Raw genomic sequence first — 8011 nt, forward strand, 5'->3', positions numbered from 1 at the left:
ATAATATATGAGTAGGTTGTTGTATACCTCTCTAAAAAAGAAGCTTTCACCACTGTCCACAAAGGAAGAATTCAAAGCAATTTTCCTCTCTGGTCTCTAAATATTTAGACCTACGTAATTATAATATCTCGGTTTACCGTATCATATTTAAAAGGTGAAAAAATCACAATACTTTCATATTTACATAATATTAATATAATATCTAGAGGCAAAGTGTTACTTTCCTCTACCCATTTACTCTATAAACTGAGCCCTATACGGGCAGTGGGGACGGGAGATTTTCCCCGTTACACCAACTCGACTCTCTCCTTTGGCTCTCAGCTCGTCTCTAAATTTGAATCTTCTTATTATAAGAGTTTCTAGACATATTATGTTCGGAGCATATTTTTTATCTCAACAGATAGTGTCGTCCGTGAAAACTTAATACTAAAAACCATCCAAAAATAAGACATACTGGCTTGTTAATGCCAGTATTCAAGCAAGTATGGTGAGTGATGACCACCTTCTTGTGATTGCAGAGTGGTGAATGGTGCTATGTGATTGCTTATTATGCAGATACGTTCTTGTTTTCAATTTGTTTTTATCATGAATAATCACTAGCCGAGATGTTTGGCTTTGGTTGCTCATGCACTGGATTAGGAGTGGATTAGGGATGCAATTACCAGTTGAGAAATAACTTGTAATTACTACTCCATATGGCTATAGTTATTAAATTATCCATTGGTTGTGTGCACCAAGGTTTCAAATTTAGAAATTTGGAATTTCAATTTAGAAATATGTGGTTTATAGAAAATTTTCCTTTTTTCAGTTCTGTTTGGACATCTTAGATGGTCAGTGCTATGTTTATTTTTTTTCCTGTTATGTTTTTTTAGGATAGGTTTGAATAGGGAGTGGTAATTAAACATATAGGTCAAATGATCTTTTATTCATGCTGATTTTATTTTTTCATGCTTGAAATAATTTTCTTGCCTTGTTTAGTTAAATTATTTGGGTTAGAAAATAAATACTAATTGTTGTAGGAGGGAGGTGATGGAACAAATGTAAATTATTATTGAAACTTTAACTTTGTAACTAGTCAAACATGTTCCATTTAGCTAAAGACTATATCAATGAAACTTAACTTTTTGGTGCAAGCCATACTGCTGAGGGCACTTTGAATTTCATCTCTATTGAGCAACCACAAACACAATCTAGTGTCATACAAGTCAATGATGATGAGGCACTACCTGTTGAGAATGACAATTTTGTGGACATATATGATAATGATGATGATGAGGTGAGCATAGTGCATCAACTAGATCCAAGCTATGCTACTACTACCATGAGAGGCAAAAGGACTACTAAGACAAGAGATAACGAGCATGTAGCCCCAAGAGATATAAGGGGAAAGGTCATCAAAAGAGCAAGCAAAATGGAGATGTAGCTGATATGATAGGGAAGTATCTGGCAGTGAAAACAAAGCAAGTGGAGGACGAAGCTGTGTTAGGCTTAATTCTTCACTTAACCATCATACTTGCTAGTCATAAGATCAAACACCCTAAATGCGGAAGCTAAGGTGTGTACCTGTGTTCGGTGATGCCATAAGATGAGGGTGAAGTACATGATCACGTTGGCATAGACATACTTGTTGGTGAAGGTGATGCCATGCAGCACGTTGATGCAGATCACATCGGTGATGGTGATGTGGTCACGATTGTAGACTTGTAGTGGTCGCCGGCGTGGTGAAGAGGCTTTGGCTTGATGTAGCTGATCGCCGACACGTAGTCATGGATGAAGCAAAAGTGGTCTTCACCCCTTTAAAAACACCCTTAAGGATCAGTTAGGGTTTAGGTATGGGAGAGGTGACTGACTTTGTGACTTGATCGTTCTCCCACCGACCCCTCCTCTCATCTATTTATATGATACTATATGGGATGGGACCGCAACCAACGTGTTGGGCGCCCCCGATCAGGGTGTGTACATGAGGAATAGGCTATTCCTTAGGACTCGACCTCTGATCGTCCATGATGGAGCCAAGATCAAACACCAACATCCTCCCTGATCGTAAGGCTAACATCGTAAGCGCACTCTCAATAGTTGGGACCCGAATGACATGTAATGATTGGGACAAGATCTTAGGATGTCAATAGTTGGTTCAATTTGACAAGAACATGTAGCTAGCACATTATTCAGAAAACCTCAGTCAATTTTTTTGCCCTTATTTGCTTTTGTTTTTTCCTGGGTCATGTTTTCAGCTGTGTTTCAGGCGACTGAACTAGCTGAAGTTAACTTGAAATTTAACTGAGCTAGTTGAAGTTTCCTGGGTCATGGGTCATGGTTTCAATTGTGTCTCAGGCGACTGACTCAGTCAAATTTTTGTTGGTTCAATGCTGTTTCAGATTGCTAATGCTAACTTGAAAAATGTTAACTCGGCATGTTGTGCACTTGTGCTTTTCGTCGACATGTTTTCTCATCACAATGATTTTTTCTTTGGTTCAGGTACTACATGATTAAATTCCGGGACCTATTCCAGTCAAAAGATGATGTTCTACTCACAATCTACTCACCATGTATTTGGTGAAGAATCAAGCAGAATTTAGTACCTTCCAGTGGAGTGTTATACTGTGTCCTGCCATTCAAAACTGTATTCTAATGAATGTATTTGGAAGTACTTTATTATTTCCAATTTAACTAGGGATCTGCCTATTGTACTTCTGCTATATGACCATTTCTGGACAACTTCACACTGGAGACATGTATCTGCCCGTTTACCCTTGGTGTCAATTTTTCATGGTCATGCTTTGTTCCTTTCCTAGGGATATGATTTTATCGCTAATTTGTGAATTGGAAGTTATCGAGCATTAGTCCTTGATAATGATTTTGGTATACTAGATAGCGGGTACGTGAACGGCGTTTTAAAAATCGATGTGTGCGCGTACAATGGACTCAGTGACACAGGGAGTTATATAAGTTCATGTCTCCCAAGAATAATAACCCTACGTCATATGTGATGTGTTATGTATGATCTTAATTAGTTATAGAGGTAGTTCTAGCAGTCTGCTAGACTTAATCTTCCTTCTTTTACAGACAGAGTACTCATCCCTTTATTTAATACTACGAGACGAGACAATGCGTCTCTGCGCCGTATATGACTTCACCCACTGGAGTTGGCACCTGGTGAAGAAAAACGTTTGAGTTATGTCAATAAATGTGATTGGACATGTTGTATCAGATCCGGTTCTATGACCAGTGATCTCGTACTGATCATGGGAATCATACTTTGGTCGTGCAACCGGCCAATTTTAGAAAATATATGTCTCTGAGTGTTATATATCTCATGAAATCCATTTATGAGGATACTTCTTTACTCAATACACCGATATAAGTGTTTCTTTCTCTCCATTTCGATGTCACCATTGCAAATTGTTTATACGTGTTACAACGACACACTTTACTGGTGAAAGAAAAAACGAAAGAGTATCTTTACACCGTTCTGAATTTATGTATTTATAAATTTTCAGACTATTTGTTAATGCTCTTGAACAGTGCACTAATTAATAGAGTAGTACACGTATGCTATGTTTTAATGAATCTCTATATTTAACCCATGCTGATCCAACCACTTTCCAAATGAATCTTAGGAATCAATGGGATTAAACTATCCACATGGGAGGAGATTGGATGGTAGAAGGGGATTAACCTAATCCCGGTAGTTTAATTCTCCTTTGGTTTGTGTTTTACTGTTGCCAAATGAGCCCTAAACAGGGGCGCTGCGCTGTCGAATCTGCTCTGCAGATTAAGAATCTGTCAGAGTATTTTTTGCCTCCCTCGCTCGGCACGAATCTAAAAGCAGATTAAACAGTGCAGAGCGTGAGGGAGAATTTACTTTGCCACTCGGCCGGGATGTGACATGTATCTGGCTGACCTTGGAGGTCCACTCGTCAGCCACAGGCATGGTGATACCACCAGTCCAGTACCCTCCCGCCTCGTACACCCCGGCCGCCGTCCTCCGCGTCCTTCGCCGCCTCCCCCGCCGGAGTGCCGCTGCCGCCGGCCACCAACTTCACGCGCTCCTCGCCAAGCTCGGCCTCTTCCTCCACCCCGCCTTCCTCCCCGCTCTCCTCTCTCACCTCCCCGTCGTCCCTCTCCCTCCTCCTCGCCGCCCCACCCAGCGTCCTCTCCCCGTCCCTCTTCTTCCCTGTCATCGCCACCTTCTCCTCCTCCCCAACCCCTTCCTCCTCGCTTGTCCTCTTCAACCATGCCTCCTCCCTCTCCCTCCCCACCCCGCTTCCGGCCTTCCCCGCGCTCCTCAAATCCTGCGCCCGCGCTTTCAAGCTCAGCTCGAGCGCCAGCGCCGCTGCAGCGTTTGCTTCCAAGGGCGCTGAGCTGCATTGCCGCCTCTCCAAGCTGGGGTGTGGTCAGGATCGGTACGTGCAAAACGCGCTCGTGTCCATGTACGGCAAGTTCGGGCGTCTCGCGGATGCAAGGAGAGTGTTCGATGAAATGCCTGTGAAGAGCGCCGTATCTTGGAACGCGCTGGCGGGGGCTCATTGCGCCGCTGGGGATATGCAGGGCGCAGAGCTTGTCTCTCAGGCGACGCCGACAAGGAACGTATCTTGGTGGAATTGTGAGATAATGCGCAACGTGAGGCTTGGGGATATGGTTGAGGCAGCAAGGATTTTCAGTGAGATGCCTGAGAGGGACGCAGTGTCTTGGAACTCCTTGATCGGTGGCTATGCAAAGCTTAGAATGTATAACCGAGCATTAGATATTTTCCAAGAGATGCAGGAGAATGGCGTTGAGCTGACAGAGCTGACGATTGTATCGGCTCTTGGGGCTTGTGCAGAGATGGGTGAGCTAGAGCTGGGGAGAGGAATCCACAATTACCTTGGGAGCAAGGGCATTGCGGCGGATGGGTATGTTGGCAATGCGCTGGTCGATATGTATGCAAAATGCGGCAAGTTGGAGCTTGCCAGGCAGGTTTTTGACAGCATGTCCATCAGGGATGTTACATGCTGGAACACGATGATTGTCGGGTTGTCGGTCCATGGCCACTTGCGTGATGCCCTCAAGCTCTTTGATTCTATGAAGATTGAGCCAGACCATGTCACATTCGTGGGTGTCTTGACTGCTTGTAGCCACAGTGGGCTAGTGAATGAGGGGAGATCATATTTTCAAAGGATGATTGAAGACTACAAAATTGTGCCCAATGTGAAGCACTACGGCTGTATGATAGATATGCTCTGCCGCTATGGTGAAGTCCATGAAGCTTATCAAATGATCAAGGATGTGCCTATCAAGGCGAATTCAGTGTTATGGAAGATGGTTATGGCTGCTTGCAGAGTGCACGGGCACTTTGACCTTGCTAACAAAGCTTTTCACGAACTGCATCAATTGATGCCAATGGACGATGGGGATCTTATCACAGTATCAAATGTTTATGCAGAAGCAGAGCGATGGGATGATGTTGAACATCTGAGAACGAAGGTGATAGGATACAGTGTTTCAAAGCATGCTGCACACAGTCAAATTCATGTAAGATAGCCAGCCAATATAACTGCTACAAATTCATGTAAGATCAGATTCAATTCCAGAAGCCTTCTTGGGCTCTACTGCCACCAGACTGCAGCTCCATTTGTCGTACCCGTTGTAACTTGATATATCTTAGGTAACTTTGTTGCAAATTTGAATATTTCGACACCACCACCACCACCACCACCAAAACCTTTTGTCCCAAGCAAGGTGGGGACAAATCTGAATATTTCGTTAAGCATATTATTTTTAAAAGGCAACATCCTCTAAATTTGCAGACCGTTGCAGCTTGCAGTCATCTGAAGTGCATATATATTTGTCATGACACAGCAAAAATCATTAGCAGCTCTGTCGCTTGGTGATGGAAGTTCCCATTTCCAAATGATTATCTGACTCAAGAGGTACGTAAAGCTCTCTTGATCTCACTGCATTATTCTATAAGACCAAATGTGATCAGTGAGAATTTATTGGCCATCAATAAATCAGCTGCAACTGAGCTCGAATGATACATACATTTGGGATATCAATAAAAGATAAAATCAAACCGGAATAAACTTGGGCCAATCGAAATGAACCGTACAAGTCCTAAATTATCTGGACTCTTCTACGATTGTTGATGTTTTATTGAAAAGGTCAGACTCATATATAAAGAAAGTAATCTAGCTTTGATTCTTGTTTTACAAATGAGAAACTGAAGTTGAAATATATCTTAGTTTATATGTGATAAGTGATTAACATTGGTATTTATTTGGTTTGATAATTTTGGTTTTGCATGACCTTTTGATGTGCTGATTCTGGTAAACCCGGAACTTCCGGTCCAAACCTGGAATTTCCGGTTGAATATCCGGTATTCAATTTCGGCAACCAACCCGGAACTTTTAGTCCAAAAACTAGAACTTCCGATGTCATGGAAAAACTGAAATCGAGAGTCCCATTCGGATTGAACTTGGAATTCTGGGTACCCAAGTTAAAGTTCAGATATCCGTTGTTCACGATTCTTTTTGGAGATGTGATTTCATCTGAGAATTTTGATTCTGGACTAACTGGGATGAAGTTGGAAAAATGTGTTTGCTTGTCTCATGATGTATAGGTAATGAATGCAATTTGTCGGTCGACGACGGGATGATCGGGACTAAGCGGGGTGTTTGGTGCTAGACGATCAAGGAGGTCGAGTAGAGTTAAGGGTGATCCTAACTATACATGTGGAGGTCAAGCAAAATATGAAAGATGGATGGAGATGACATACTAGTAAAATCAAGTGAAAGGGATATCGGTGCAAGTGACAAGACGACTCTAGGAATCAAGAGCAAGAGAGACTTACCGGTGGTCAAGATCGCAAAATGGAGTACACGTATCAACATCAGAGCACTTGCTTATGATGTGGGCAAGTGGCGGTGAGTTACGCTTTGAGGAGCGTACAAGGGGTTTCGCGGTTTTAACCTTAAAATCGTGAGAAGAATGGAAGTGTATGTGGCATCATCGCGAAACTTGTGTCGAGACGAAACTAAGTCGTAAAGGTGTCACAGTCGTCTGATGGATGGAAGAGAAAATAGACTAAAATACACTCGATGGTAGGTTGGAGTGTACTACAATATAGGAGTATTTTAGGTACAAGAAAATTTGACATCTAAGAAAACTCCTAAAGCCTATAAATAGAGAGGTAGGGCTGTTAGGAGAGAGTGAGCCAACTACTTGAGTTTGTATGCTACGTTTTAGAGGAGATGAGAGATTAGTCTTTGTTATAGGTGAGAACTTTTTGTGAAGAAAATCTTTGTAATTCACCTAAAATAAGGTTGACCTCTACAAGCAATAGAATTTATGTTTTCTTTTGTAATTGTATTCACCTCCTAATTTTCATCTCTTGGTTCCCTTGTTTTGTTACAAGTTTTCGGTATTTCGTTGTGATTTTTGAAAAGTTGAAATTTTTTCACCTTGCGAAGTCTTTCTTCTTGTTGCTAGAGGTATAAAATTCACATACAAATGTATGCAAATAAGTCTTGAATTTTCTTGCCTCTTGATCATCAATTTAGAGGGTTTTTTCACCGGTGTTCTTGTTTCTATTTTGTGTTCTGGGCTAAATTCACGAAATTAAGGGTGAAATCTTGATCTTCTTGAAAAGATCTTTTGGACAAAGATTCACCATGGACATGCTAAGCTATAGCTAAAATTTTGTTAGATTTGGATCAAGTTTGATTGGATTTTGGGTTCTTGTGTTGTAGTTTTTTCTCTGGAACTGCTCAACCTGAAACTTCTGGATCCTTACCGGAACTTTCGAGTTATTTCAAATTTCTATCCCGAAGCTCTTCTTCCGGTCTTAGTTTGGAACTTTCGATAGGCCGGAACTTTCGGATCCAACTCGGAATTTTTTGGTTCATCTGTTTTCGCAGAGTTTGCGTTTCGCTTTGTTGTGATTTATTTTCGAGATGTGTTATGTGACGAAATAGAAGAAGATTATCTATTTTAAAAGAAATTATTGAAGTATATATTTATCTCCTTTTGA

The 8011-nt window shown here is 41.6% G+C and overlaps 1 pseudogene; it reads left to right on the forward strand.

Moving 5' to 3' along the window:
• Positions 1 to 3909: 3909 nt before the first annotated feature.
• On the forward strand, positions 3910 to 7362 carry LOC133904279 (pentatricopeptide repeat-containing protein At4g18840-like; annotated as a pseudogene).
• Positions 7363 to 8011: the final 649 nt, after the last annotated feature.

The sequence above is a fragment of the Phragmites australis genome, chromosome 22 (assembly GCF_958298935.1).
Source record: "Phragmites australis chromosome 22, lpPhrAust1.1, whole genome shotgun sequence".
NCBI classification, from domain to species: domain Eukaryota; kingdom Viridiplantae; phylum Streptophyta; class Magnoliopsida; order Poales; family Poaceae; genus Phragmites; species Phragmites australis.